The sequence below is a fragment of the Stylophora pistillata genome, chromosome 6 (genome assembly GCF_964205215.1).
Source record: "Stylophora pistillata chromosome 6, jaStyPist1.2, whole genome shotgun sequence".
NCBI classification, from domain to species: Eukaryota; Metazoa; Cnidaria; class Anthozoa; order Scleractinia; family Pocilloporidae; genus Stylophora; species Stylophora pistillata.
Genome location: NC_142524.1, coordinates 25,977,082 through 25,992,187, shown reverse-complemented (window position 1 = coordinate 25,992,187; position 15,106 = coordinate 25,977,082). Strand labels below are relative to the sequence as shown.

The window sequence follows — 15,106 nt, the reverse complement described above, 5'->3', positions numbered from 1 at the left end:
TAAAGGAGACAGGGAGTTTACCTTTGCACCGTTAATCTTCATGGCCATTGTCCATCCTCCATCACCACATCCAAAGTTTCCCATGTGACAGTAAACAGGAATCTTTTGTGAACCAAACATCAGCAGATACACTTGGCTTCGTCTCGACCTTATGGAAAAGGAGAGCATTAAAACGGATTGAGTCAGCCTGTATGCAAGACAAGAGTCTTTATACCTACCATAATGGACAGCACACATCAAGCGAGTGATTTGGAATATTGAAATGAAAACTTCTTACTGTTTCCTTACTTTCCTTTGTCGTACTGCTCCTTGCAAGAAGAGAAGGGACGGGCTGTGAGAAAGAAAATACTGCAGTTTTAACATGTGAGCGTGAAATCATGAGATGCCGCTCCCCAATACATCATCGTAAAAAAAGTACCTGGAGGTTTTGGAGTCAGAGCGTCCTTCACAAGCGAAACAAGATTTTTCACTTCTGTTTGAAGCGTCTTAACGTCTTTACTGATCTCACCGCAGTGATTGGCGGTACAGGATTGGTGTCAAGTTTTATTTTCGGAGTTTCAATCAAGCTCTTGTATTTTATTGAAATGCTGACCAAAGCTTAATAAATAGTGTTTGATGTTGAAAATGCACATTGTGAAGCAGAGGTTGAGCTCTTTTTAAAATTTTTCAGTAGGTTGAGATCTCAAGGACTCCTAAAGTCAGAATATCAAGTACCTCTTGCAACTGTGAGGTGGGAGCAGGGCTGTGGAACCATGCAATTGGGCTAGTGTACCTCCTTGAGCACTATCGAAAATTGGGCCTGACAAGTGTACCTCCTGCGATGTCCAAGACAAGTTTTCCACAGACATGGCATGTGCCACAAAGAACAGCAGGAATAAATCCTCGAGAGGTGCAGGAGGTGCTGGTACAGCAGGTAAAACCACCAGGGAAGATAGAACAGAAAAGAAAAAAAATCGGAGGGTAGATGGAGTACGGTCTACTCTTTATAACCCCATACCAGATAAATTTGGAGACCTCCAAATTATAAATTCCATGAAATACATATTTGAACAATTTGAGGATATGCAAGACACTGACAATGGCTTCCTCTTCAGATCGAAGAGTGTACGATCCATCAGCTTGATAAACAAAACCAGGGGGAAATCGAAGTTTCGATATAGTGGCCCTCTAAAATTTGTCAGAAGGCAGCATATATTCCAAATTTGGTTTACTGAGATAGGTAAAAATTTGGTTTACTGAGATAGGTAAAACTCTTACAAAAATTTGGTACTCTCTTATTTGTCTGATTGCCCTCTCAACATGGATACGGAGGCGGGCAATCTGCTGGGTATCTGTCACTTCTTTAGCAGTGAATTGTAAGGACTTTGTTCTTCACAAGAATGGTGGGATTGTCAACTTAGCTTTTTTAGTTTCCAAAAAATCCTGTATTAGGAAGCCCTTGTCTGCCATTACCTGGTCTCCTTTTTCAACAAGCGGCAGAAATCCACTGCGCCTTGTTATTTCTTTGTCGGATATACTTCCTTGATATAGGGAACTTACAAATGGTACTGCACCATGTGGAGCTGTACCAACTAAGCATTTAAATGTTGTGAATGACTTGTAGGTAGAATAAGTTTCTGAGTTTAAGACCTTGGAGCTAGGCCTTTTGACTTTAATTTCAGTGCAGTCAAGGACTATCCTTATTTTAGGGTATGTAGTTTTAAAGCATTGAGGCATACTGATTTCGATCTGAGCACTTGTGGGCCAAATTGGCACTTGGCCAAGCATTGTGTACAGAAACTTTGCCCGAGTTATAATAACTCTACCGACAGTACTTTTGCTAATATTGAATCTCACTCCTAGGTCTGTCTCGAGCAAACCTAATCTCATTCTGATCAAAAATAAAAACAGCTTTTCGTAGAGTGACAATGCAAAATTGCCACTGCTGCGCATTCGCTGGTAGTTTTCTTTACCTCTGCCTCGTTGAGTCTGGGACCATTTTATCATGGTTTTTGCATACGGCTCAACCCATTTGTAAAAGCTATCAAATCGTTCTTTCGATGTAAAGCCTGTGTAAAATGTCAGCAAATCAGGACCCTTCGAACTTTTTTCCCCTCCAAACTTGGACTCTTGAAGATCTTTGACTTTTTGCTCTAGATCTTTGATTCTGGGTTTAAATATTTCAATTTGTTCCTCAGGGCTCAGTTCGTCAGGCTGACTGTTTTCGTTTTCCGGTCGGTCCACAGATGTCACTTGCATTGGCTCAGCACTTGCGTTGGTTTCCAGTCCTGCTGACACAGTATCCTCTTCCTCCATCTCGACATTTTGCTGGATTGAATCGACAAAGAGTTGACGTCGCTGCTCCTGTGCTTGCTGTTCGACAATAATTTTGGACTCTTGCAATTTGTTTGGTCGGCGCTCCTTACCCTCCTTGGTCCATGCAAACTGCGTTGGCACAGCTTCACGTTTTAGGCGTGTAAGCCCAGTTATAGTCCTATACATATCGTCTGGCTTGAAGTGAGCCGAGCACACAAGAGTATAACCTTTCTTGATCTGGGAAATTAGTTTAAGACCGCAAATTACAACGGGAATAAACGAGGGCCGGAGAATCTCATTTAATACATTGTACAAAATCCGAGTTAATAAAAACAAACAAAACATTGCCATGTGCGTTTGACTGCTTGAGCTAAAAGTAAAATGAAAAATAAAAAAGTAAACGACGAGTAAATTCCTTAAAGGACGCTAGTGTTCTGGATAAGACAAAATTAGGCATTTTACAAAACGTGTAGAGTCTGTGTTTTCAATCGAAAGCAAAAATTCGTTCGTTAGTAGCACGTGCGTCTGACAACTCGCCGGTCACGGCTTGATTCTTACCCCAAAATCTAGCCCTTCATCTCACTTTATAGCGACAATCCATTTCGATCTCAATAAAGAATTTGAAGGAAAGTTAAGAAAATATAAATTCTTGCCACTCTGATTTCTCTTGTCGTTCGTACAGAGGTTAAGAGAGCAATGATCGTGGGCCATGCTTACTTGTCATATATCCCTACTGTAACACTAGTGTAACACACCCCTTAAGTTTATGTCCGTTCAGCCTCGATTTGTTACGGCATGGAATCCAAGATGACGCTGCGTGAGAAGGGTGTATGGGGCGAAACCTTCATAACCACTAAAAATGTCATTCCTGTCCCGGTGCTTTTAAATTTTCATATTCTCTGATGTTTATTGTTGTATTGTAATTTTATTATTACCGTTGAATTTCTTTGTTTCTTCGAATATTACTTGCGACTGCACTAATACAACTAATTTACTATTACTCAACTGAAGATTAAACTATTTGATTGTGGAAATTTTGCTGAATCCATAGTTTAATCCATAGTTTAAATAATAGTTTGGGAATCGTAATGGAAGGTACTCTGAAATTTAAAACAAATAATTAATTTTTTCTTAATTTTTAATTAATGAAATAACAGTAATAGCCTGTTTCAGGCTCCTATTCAGTGAAGATAAGCGAGCGAAGCCTGACCTTTTTCAGGAAAACAGCTGCCATTTTGCCCATCCCCTTTCTCGCATCTTTGCATTGACCTGTATCCACAATACTTTTCTTTCCCGATAAATTCATACCTTATTACCATTGATCTTCATGACTGGCGTCCATCCCCCATCTCCGCATCCAAAGTCTCCCTAGTGACAGAAAACAGAAATTGGCTTTGCGTCTAGGAGCAGGGTGACCTCGCCACTCATTTTGGATCTATTGAATAAAGTATTTCTTTATTGGGAGAGATACAGCTAAAATTTGATGAAGGCCATGGCTTCTACATATTCAGTAAATGATACAAAGTACTTTTAATTCCTCTCAAACGAGATTCAAGTGTGGAAGATTATTCTATTATGAAGATTATTATTCTCAGTATCCTCATATTCAGAGCTTTCCTTGTCCTTCTTCATTTTCGAATTATTAGTCCTATTATTTTCATGTTTTCCCTCTATAGTTCTCTTCGGCTTTGTTTTTGTCTTTAAATTAACTAATTATTGACTTACACATTGCGGTCGAACATTTCCTTACATGCCAAAGCTGAAAAAAAAAAAGGTATATCAACAACAAAAAAGCCTTTAGGAGGAAAAAAGAACGGGGTGATGAAAAATCATTTTTTTAAGGGGAACGTTTATATGTAGAAGAGAAATATATAACATTCAAATCCAAGTTAAAAAGTGTGACTGGTCGCCGATTAGAGGGAAGAATAGTTCTTTAGTACGAAAGTTATCGACTTCATTCATCTGTGATAGCTTTGAAATTATCCATGGAGCGATTCCAATTGAGGGTCAGAAGTAACCCACAGTTGTATTGGTTTCACTTAAGCAAGCTTTGTGAATGTTCCAGATACTCACCATGCAAAGCAGATAAAAGCTATTGCGACTTGGTTCCTCGTGTTTTCGTGGTGTCGGTGGGTGTCTAATGCGCACGATGAAACTGCAAGCAACGGAGCCGAGAATTTAAGATGCGTCCAAACCACTCACAGCTTCGCCGTTCGTTCTCACACCACTTGAAGTTTCACATGTACACCAAAAGGCCGCTATTTACGCAGGGTAGCGTTTATAAACCCGTCGAGCGTCTTTTTAATTTTTTTTTCTCAATAGTTCCTAACAAGGCTTTCATCGAATTTCTCCATATTTTTTATTTTTCTTTTTTTGTTATTGTTTTGTTTTGTTTTTGTTGGTTTGTTTGTTTATTTTTTACCAGTTTACAGAAAAGAACGTCTCATAACTGATGTATAAACAGAAGCATTTCAAGAAACTAACAAATACCGCATGAAAAATATTACCCGAACGGCAGATATTTCCATCTTCGTAGTGTCCTGGTTTGTATGTACAGTTGTACGATCCCTTGGTATTGTTGCACACTGCATCAGCACTGCAGTTTTGTGTTCCTGAAGCACACTCGTTCATATCTGAAAGAGCTCTTCGTTAACAAGAATCTCATCACTGCAGTTAACTTTAGAAATTAACGCAGATTTAAAAGCAGAGTATGAACAACGAATAAAGACCCACGTTGGCTATTGAGATATGAAAATACTCTTCTTTTTTTAAAACGTCATCATTGCAGATGTGAAAATAAAGTGTGTAAAACGAGTTGAGTCCAAAGAGGAATCCGACAGGTAATCTTGCAAAATTTTCAGCAGCTCTCTAACCAATAGGGCCATCAAGCCAGTTATGGGGATTGACTATTGTACGATTTGATGTATTTAGTTGATGAGATGTAGACATTAGTCACCAGACCCTATTTAATTGATTAAGATTAGACTTTGAAACTAAGCTGCGTTTTAATTACCTTTGCAAGTCCTTTCATCTCCAGTAAATCCTGGTTTGCATTTGCAGCGTTACGATTCCTTGGTATTGTTGCACAGAGCATCAATACTATAGTTGGATTTTCTAATGGCACACTCAATTATATCTGTAAACTCAAAGCAACCGATTTAGTAAGGAGAACTTCCTAGGCACATTACTACATTATAGGGTTGAATATGTTTTTTCTTTAGTTTCTTCAGCACTTTAGTTGGCTGTTCCGTCGGCAAACTAGTTGATATCTGTAAAATTCAAGGCAACTGACTTAGCAAAGAAAACCTCTAAGCACGTGACTAATATAGGGTTGACTGACATGTTTTTTTCTTTAATTTTTATTCCTTTGTTCGTCAAGATAATAAGGGTTTTGGTCTAGTTCACCTATGCATGTCCTTCCATCTCCAGAATATCCCGATTTACACGAACAGTTGTAGGAACCTTCAGTATTGTTGTAAACAGCATGTTTACTGCATTCTTGTGTTCCTGCAGCACACTCATCGACATCTGCAAATTAGATCGTTATCATCGCGAATGTAAAAATAAAGTGCAGAAAACAAATTGACACTTGCGTGGGATCCGACATCATAGTCTTACAATATTGGAGCAGCTCTCTAACCAAGAGATAAATAAATAAATAAATAAGCTTTAATAGCTAACACAATTACTGGTAACCCAGTAATTTACATTGTGGTCTGTATTAAAAAAAATTATAAAAACTGGATTATCAAGAACAGCGTGCACGCAGATATATTCGAAACGTTCTAGAGATAGTAAAATGTTCACGATCCGAATTACTTTGTGAAAAATTGTACACTAATCGATTCTTAAAGCTGCTTTCATCTGTAATAGTTTTAAATTTGTCGTCCAGACGGTTCCATAAGTGGCACTCGCATGAAATGTTCGAAGGCCTGCGTTGGAGCGACATTTCGGCACGGCCAGATGATCATGAAAAGAAACTCGCGTATTATAAGAATGGGTGTTTTTTAAATAAGCTCAATAGCTTGTAAAATAATGCGTAATGCGGACACTCTCCGTTCACAATTTTGAACATCATGCATAATTTCTTCATGCGTATTACGTCATCAATTGGCATTCACTGTAGTTTCTTGAACATTTGAATCGAGTTATCGTGGAAACTAGCATCTAATATTAACCTAATACAACGTTTCTGCACTCTAAGTATTCTCAGCAGTTGATCGTTAGGGGTGTTACCCCAAACCGAACAGCAATTTTCAAAGACAGGCTTAATAAGCGCATTAAATAACAATTTTCTTCAGTGGAGGTCAAGGTAGCCATTCGCTCTTTTTAGCAGATTAATTCTAGAGTTCGATTCAGCTTCCCAATTAAATATTCGATGTGGTTGTGCTAGCTAAGGTGTTTGTCGATCTTGACGCCTGAGATTTTTTCATCCTTGGCTTCTCCTATGCGCTTGCCATTTAAGTAAAGATCCTAAGGTTGGGTTGTTAGCGTATTTCAATTTTTGTCGTGTAGCTATGAGTAGGGGTTTCGTCTTCTTTGTGTTACGTACCATTTTGTTTAACTTAAACCAATTGCTAGCATTGTTTAGGCTGACTTGCAAATTCTGTTGGATATGATCAATGGAGTGATCGGAGCTCCATAGCGTTGTATCATCAGCATATATTTCGGCGTCAGAAGTTGGTAGGCAAAGAGGTAAGTCGTTGATGTAAAGTGAAAAGAGGACGGGACCCGAAATTGGTCGTTGTGGAACGCCTTTTGGCAACGTGAGAGGGTTAGATAGTGATCCAGAAATAGTGCATGTTTGAGTTCGATCGCATAAATACGATTTGAAACATCTCAAGGTTAGTTCGCTAGCGTGGTATTTAGCGATTTTAGATAGTAGAATGTCGTGACTCACTAAGTCGAAGGCTTTGCTAAGATACAAGAATATCGACCCAACAAACTTGCCTTTATCCATAGCCTTCAGCCAGTTGTCTGTGAGGTTCAACAGGGAAGTTTCGCCGGAATGATTTGGGGGATAGACAGACTGTTTTCTGTATAGAAGGTTATTGTCGCACAGGTATTTTAAGTAGCATGACGCAATCTATCTTTCAAGAGGTTTGGAGAGCTGGCAGGATTGAGATAGGCCTATAGTTGTTTCTGTTATGAGGTGAGTCTTATAGACAGGAGTTAGCCTTGCTTTTTTTAATTTATCCGGAAAAACGGTTTTACTGACGCTAGAATTGTAGATATTAGTCAAACTATTAGACATCGCCGGTAGTGCTAGTTTTAGAATTTTTATTCCAATCCCATCCAGGCCTGTGGTTTTGTTTCCTCCTATGCGCTTTGTATATTCTTCAACTTGTCCAGTGGTCATGAGGGGGATATCAAACTACGTGGAAACATCTATGCGAGCATTAATAAAGTGTAAAATGCTAGCCTCTATGTTAGCAAGTACCTGTTCGTTGATTGTGACCTGAGCCGAGTTTACAGCCCGCTCTATGTTAGTGAAATTATCATTAAAAGCATCAGCCGTGGAAAGTGGGTCTGTTATTTCTTAGCCACCCATTTCAATGAAAGAGGGTGTTGATGGAATCGGATGTGTTGGTACTGCATGTTTAAGAGCTTTCCAGAGTTTTTTGGGGTTGCCCATATTTTCAGTGATTTCATTTCTCATATGGGCCGATTTTGTGTTAGCGATCATTTTGACAACTTGATTGCTTAGCTTCTTATACATGGTGTTCGCTAGGACATTAGTTTTTGCACGTTTCTTGAACTTAGCTCTGGTTAGGATACAATCAATGATAGAGCTACAGTGAACTCTCTCTTAACGGAAACCTCTATAAGACGGACAGCTGGTGTTGGTCCCGGCCGTTTCTTAGTCATTTTACTATAAACAAACTCTCTGTAAGACGGACACCTCTATAAGTCGGACAATGGACGCTTTGAAATCTTCAACGGACACTTGTGAGGTGCTGATTGAGACCACAAATTACGATGTAGGGAAGAAAACTTCTTAAGTTACCAAGTACCCGAGATTCCTTTTAACACCAGACGTTTAATTGACAGCTCTTATCTTGTTGGCGGAATACATACAGTACAAGTTAAAATTAAATCAGTCATTGTCTCATCGAAAAAATAACTTGGAGATGACAAAGGAATTCGCTTCAACAACGCTGCAAGATTAAATCCTCGTATCAAAATTAAGCAGCTTTGGTCAGCGCTTTGATGATTTTCAACTCTTGCACCTGAAACAATCCACGACCACAGATTTCTTTTCTTCTAAGTCCATGCCCCGACCGAAGCCATGGCTTTCACCAATACATCTCGGAGCCTGGAACAGGCTACGAAAGACAGTGCAGAATGTACTTTTCACTGTTTGCACTCTAGTTAACCCATTAACTATTGATTGTAATACGACAAGAGATTCAATTTTACAAATATATTTTTGTTCCACTTTGTGGGTTTCGTTCAAGTAAGTAACTTAAAACAAAGTTTAAACAGACGCGTATTCGCTGTGCACGGGTTCAGAGTGGTATTATCTGCAAATTCCTGGGGTCATGTTACGTCAAATCTCTATAAGCCGGACAGCTGAGGCCGGTCTCGATGGTGTCCGTCTTAGAGAGAGTTGACTGTATTCATCCAAGAAGGTAGCTTTTTCCGCTTTACTCTTTTCTCGACAATGGGTGCGTGCTGGTTGATTACACTATTGAAAATCAGACCATATTACGAGAAATGTTTTTCGGCGCTTACCACTCTTCTCAGGAATTTATCGATCCGGCAAAGAGTGGCAAGAATTTGATTTCACCTCTAAGAAATGCTATCAGGCCCTGCTAAGAGATAATTCTGCTTCCCAGATTCTTCACCATTTTTGGTCCCCCTTTCTCCCTATTGATTACAAACTTGACAATCTTTGGAAATTGGTTCGAGATGACTTTTCCAAAAACTATAAGAATGATGTGTTATGGTAAATTGTCCTTCGGGCCGTTAAAGTCCGCGATTTCCTAAAACATTGGGGCTATATTGATTCTGATAAATGTGCCTACTGCTCTCGAAAAAAAGCAAATGATCATTGTTTTCTTAATTGTTCCCGTGCTAAAAAAGTGTTGTCTTATTTTTCTCCTGTGATCTTCTCCCTTCTTGGTAATTTCTTCTCGTCTTGCATTTATGTTTTCTTTTTTCAGTGGGCTCTAGTCAGCCCAAAAATGCACGACTGGCCCGTTTTCTGATCAAAACGATCTTGTATGGTATTTGGAAGTTTTGCAATAACCATACTACTTTTCGCAATGGAAATGAAAGTCATGAAGGTATCATCCGTTATATCCTCAATGATATTGAGAGGAGAATTCTCTGTGACTACTTTCATTTGATCTGTTTATCTGACTTTAATAATTTATGGGATGCTCCAGCACTGTGTCAATTGAATAACACTACTATCAAAATTTTCCCGTAACTAGTTGATTTACTAACTAATTTAATAAATAGTTTAAATTTTTCACAGTAGGTTAGTTTATTTTAGGTTCTTTTCTCTAAATTATACTTTATGTCTTTCCTTAGTTAAAGGTTACACCAATGTCGGCTCATTATAATTATCTTCAATTTTAACTTAAAACTATCTTAGGAGGTACATTTAAGATGATTCTTGTAAATTACCTATTAGCTTTGCTGTTATATTAATGTTAAATTAAGATTATCCTTAGTTATATCATTGTTCTTAACTATTTACTCTTTTTGTGATTAGCTTAAATTCAACTTAGACTTTACTTGTAGCGTAAAATTATCCTAGTTTAAATTACGACTTCCTTTAGATATGTAAAAAATATCTCCTCAGGACCTTCTTTTGGACTTTGAATACTTTATTTTGCTTACTAGTATTTAGTTAGGGCCAAGCCCATGTGATTTCTTCACTTTTATTTTGTAATTAGTGACCTTGTCGAAAATAAATGCTGTTCAAAACTTAAAAACTGTCTGCAGTTAGATATAGCTCTTTGGCATTACAAAGCTTGCTTTTAAGTCCAAAATTGAGCACTCTACTAGGATGAGTTATGTCATGCAGTTGTGCGTAGCTCACTAGTTTCTAGTTTGAGCACTCTGGCATGGCTTAAATGGTATCACAAATGTGGAATTATTTGGGTTAACCCCATCCTAGAATCAGCACTACACTGATGAGGCCCAGAAGGCCGAAAACGTACTGTCTGCAGTTATATATATATATATAATGATATAACTAACTGCAGACAGTACTGTTTCGGCCTTCTGGGCCTCATCAGTGCAGTGCTAATGCTAGGATGGAGGAGAACCAATATGGTCACCCCAAACGATCCAACCTTCGTGGTATCGTCTAAGCCATGCCAGAGTGCTCAAACTAGAAACTAGTGAGCTACGCACAACATATTGCAATACATACTGCAATTATATGGGAAAAAACCTTATTCTTGAATCGGAGAGTGCTCTACAATCATGGAGCTTTGTAAAAAAGTTATATAGGAAAATAAAAATTAAAACTTCGCACTAAAACTTCGCACTACAGATCTGTTTCGAAAGGGTTAAAACTCCTCTCTCATCAGGTGCAACTAGTTTGAGCACTCTGGCATGGCTTAGAAGATACCACAAAGGTTGGGTCGTTTGGGGTGACCGTCTCGGTTCTCCCCCATCCTAGCATTAGCACTGCACTGACTCGACTTCTGCTTGTTGGTAAGTGTTCGCTCCTTTCCCTAGTGGTTGGGAGTTTGGTTTGTGGTGTGCTTGGTTTTGGTGAGGTCTAGTATCAGTTAAGTGAGTACCTGCCCGGAGGGAAAACTTGTGATCTTTTCCTCTCGGTCAGGTTTTTTCCTTTTTCGCTTTTGGTTTGGTCACCCATCCCTTTGCTTGTTCATTGGGTTGGGGCCGAACTTCAGGATGATTGTTTCCTTTAGTAGGACAATCGATGTGGACTGCAAGGGGCTCCCCGAGGGGATGCTTTTTCCTGAGGCAGTAAAGTTACTCCTCGAGTATTTTGATCGTGAGTCTGATCATGTTGTGGAGGCAGTGCAGGCGTGCCCTGGTCGCGTTGCCAGGGTTACTTTTGCAGCTGATGTGGCCAAGCTTTTTTTTTGAAGAATTGGGTGTGGTTAAGTTAGGCGAGGTGGAGTGTAGGGTGGTTACACCTCCTCCTCCCCCACCTCAACTTACCACTGTGGTTTTGTCTTGGTTCCCTTTTGAGGGCTCCAATGAAGCGATACGTACTGCGTTGTCTGCTTTTGGCATCGTCAAGTCTGTCCGTCATCAGTCTTGGTCAGGTAGACCCTCGGTCTTTACTGGGTCTAGAATTATTCAGATGGTGGTTCAGAAAGTTATTCCACCCTTCATTGGTATTAGAGGTATACGTTGTAGGGTTTGGTACAGGGGGCAACCCCTGCAGTGCACTGTGTGCCGTAAAATAGGCCATAAGGCTGCGAGTTGCCCTTCCAAGGGCAAGTGTTTTAGGTGTTCACAGCAAGGTCATTTTGCTAGAGATTGTAAGGCCACCGTCACAGACGATGTCGAGCCATCCTCTATGCCTGAAGAGCCGCCTGCTGACAGTGCTGATGAAGCCTGCTCGCTCTCAACTGAGGCGAGTGAAGATCGCTTCACCTCTTTAAACGAGGGTGAAGAACCACTAAATGATTGTGTACCGGCAACACAGGGTTTTGCTAACCCTGTTTCTGATATGGATGTCGGAGAGACGAGCTCTGCTTCTCGGAAGCGTTCAGCCTCCCCAGCTCCCACTTCTGCTAATAACACTGTTAAGAGGACCCAACAGGCCCCACCCACTGATTCTGCTGCTGCAGCCAAGCCTATTGCTGTTACTCCTTCAGAACTTTCCGCTGCTTTCTTAAAGGACCCGCTGCTTCGCTCTTCTCCATCTGAGGAACGCGTTTTTTTGGCCGAGATTGCGGTGTTACATCACCTGCCTGCTCCTGCTGGTAAAGATATTTCCGTTTGGTACTCTGATCCGAGATATGTTTTTGAACAGCGTGAAGTTTCTACTGCCTTTAGGCTTTACCGGTCACTTAAAAAATCTAAAGAACCAAAATAAAATATAAAATTAACTTAGGCTTAATAAGAAAAACTAAAAGAAAAATTAGTTAAGTTTTGAGCGGGTGTGTTTAATTTCTGGGTGTGTGTGTGTTAATTTTTAAGTGAGGTGGGGTTCGATTCCCCAGCGAGTTTGGCGTCTGGTGACCCTCGTTTTTGGTGGTCCCCTTCCCTAAGGCATTGCACGTAAGCCAATGGGTTGGGATTAGACATGTAGGTCGGCGGGATTGCACCTCCCTTCATCGGGGCCCGGCCGTCCACCTTAAACATAAAAAAAACTGCACTGACTCGACTTTTGCTTGTTGGTAAGTGTTCGCTCCTTTCCCTAGTGGTTGGGAGTTTGTTTTGGTTTGTTTTTGTGGTTTCTGAGGATTTTTGTCGGATAAGTGAGTACCTGCCGGGAGGGAAAACTTGCAACTTTCTTCCTCCTTGGCAGTGGTTTTTTTCTTTTATTCGGGTCGGTCACCCATCCCTTTTTGGGATTTCTTGGGTGGAGCCGAACTTACCTTGGTCTCACAAGGGTTGTTGCTTTTAAGAGGTCAATCGACATTGACTGTCGGGGGCTCCCTGAGGGGTTGTCTTTCCCGGACGTCATGCCCTTGATCCTCGGGTTTTTTGAGACTGAGTCTCAATATGGTGTTGCGGCAGTTCAAGCGTGTCCTGGTCGTGTGGCCAGAGTCACTTTTGTTGCTGGTGGTGAGCCTGCTAAGGCTCATTTTGAGGAGTTAGGTGTAGTGGTACTGGATGGGGTGGAGTGTAGGGTGGCTCAGCCCCCGCCCCCCCCCCCCCCTCCCCAGATGTCAACCGTTGTGGTTTCGTGGTTCCCTTTTGAGGGTCCAAATGAAGCCATCACCTCTGCCCTGTCAGCCTATGGCCCCATTAAGAGTGTGAGGCATCAAGTCTGGCCTGATAGACCGTCGGTATCCACAGGGTCTAGGATAGTTTCAATGGTGGTGAAGAAGGAGATTCCAAGGTTTATCTCCGTACGTGGGGCTAGATGTAAGGTTTGGTATAGGGGTCAGCCCCTACGGTGTGACTTGTGTCACAAAGTTGGCCACCGTTCCTCTGAATGCCCTGTCAAGGGTAAATGTTTCAAGTGTGCTAAAGAAGGTCATCTGGCCCGGAATTGTCCCAATCCAGCAATGGCCTCTGCGGCTATCGAGCCTGTAGCTGATCCCGTGGCTGTTCCTCCAGCGGAGATCACTCCCGCCGAAGAAGAGACCCCCGACACTGTTATTGAAGACTCTGAAGATGAAGTTGGTTCATCTCCAGACTCAGATGCAAGCGAAGACCGGTTCGCCTCTTGTGAGGCGACTGGAAATGAGGTTATTATACCAGCAACCGAGGGCTTTGCTAACCCTGCTGACTCTGACATGGCTGGTGAAAGTGGTCCTTGGACCACTGTTTCCCGGAAACGCCCTGCTTCCTCTGCTCCCGTTTCAGTTAAGAGGACTCAACAGGCCCCGTCTAAAAGTGCTGCGGTTTCACCCATGAGCGATATCCGCAATAGTGGCCCTGATGTTTTCCTTGAAGTTCCGGAATTGGCAGCCTGTTCTGCAGACCACCGTGCAATCCTGTGGGAGATTGCGGTTGATTATCGTAAACCACCTGATCAGCGAAAACGTTTTTGCCGTTGGACTTCAGATCCCAGCTTTATTGGTTTGAAAGATGAGGACTTTAAGACTGCTATAGGATTTTTCAACAAAAAGTTCCCAAAGTAATTAATTAAGGTCATAAAAAGAAAAACAAAAGAAAATAATTAGTTAAGTAATGAGCGGGTGTGTTTAATTTTTGGGTGTGAGTGTGTTAATTTTTAAGTGAGGTGGGGTTCGATTCCCCAGCGAGTTTGGCGTCTGGTGGCCCTCGTTTCTGGTGGTCCCCTTCCCTAAGGCATTGCACGTAAGCCAATGGGTTGGGATTAGACATGTAGGTCGGCGGGATTGCACCTCCCTTCATCGGGGCCCGGCCGTCCACCTTAAACATAAAAAAAAAAAACTGCTCTGATGAGGCCCAGGATTTACTCCTTCACCTCCACAGTATTCACTCTAGGATTCTGCGCAGGATCACTCTTGGGGCACGGACTCTTGTGAGTATTTGTCTTTTGGTCGATTTTAGTCCTCTTTCGCCTTTTTATATCTTTCGGCGTTTTTCGGACTTCTTCGGCAACCCTGCCGATTTCCGGCTTCGTGCCGATTTCGGAGGGTTTTTTCGGTCCTTTCTTCGGCCTTTTTCGACCGTGGTTTCCGGGTGTTCGGCGTTTTCCGATTTTTCCGGTGTGTTTTCGGCGAAAAAAAAAAATTTTTTTTCGGTCGCCCATCCAGTTTTGGGCTGTGTTGCGTGGGGCCGAACTCACGTTTCTTGTTGAGTTCTGGGCACTAAAAAATCTTAATTATGGTTGGTTTCCAAAGAACCATTGACATACGTTGTAATTTGTTCCCTAATGGGACAAGTTCCACACAAATAATTAATTATATAGATGCCCACTTCCAAGAGAAAACTGGGCATGTTGCTAAAGTTGTGTCTATCCAGCAGTGCCCCGGTTTTATTGCCAGGGTGACTTTTGATGATGAAAAGGGTGCGTTAGCTATGTTCCACTATCAGGAATGTGGGTCGGTGGTTCTTAATGGGGTCGAATGTGAGGTCATTTCTCCCCCCCCCACCACCCCCTCAGGTTAGTATGGTCGTCGTCCACTGGTTTCCTTATGAGGGCCCAGTGGAATCAGTTAAGAACGCGGTTTCAAGCTATGGTGAGATCAAGTCTGTCCGCCATCAA

The 15,106-nt window shown here is 41.4% G+C and overlaps 2 pseudogenes; both read right to left on the bottom strand.

Moving 5' to 3' along the window:
• The window catches only part of LOC148729125 (uncharacterized), a 52,762-nt pseudogene that overhangs the window by 627 nt on the left and 37,029 nt on the right, over positions 1–15,106 (bottom strand).
• Positions 1,700–3,006, bottom strand: LOC148729129 (uncharacterized; annotated as a pseudogene).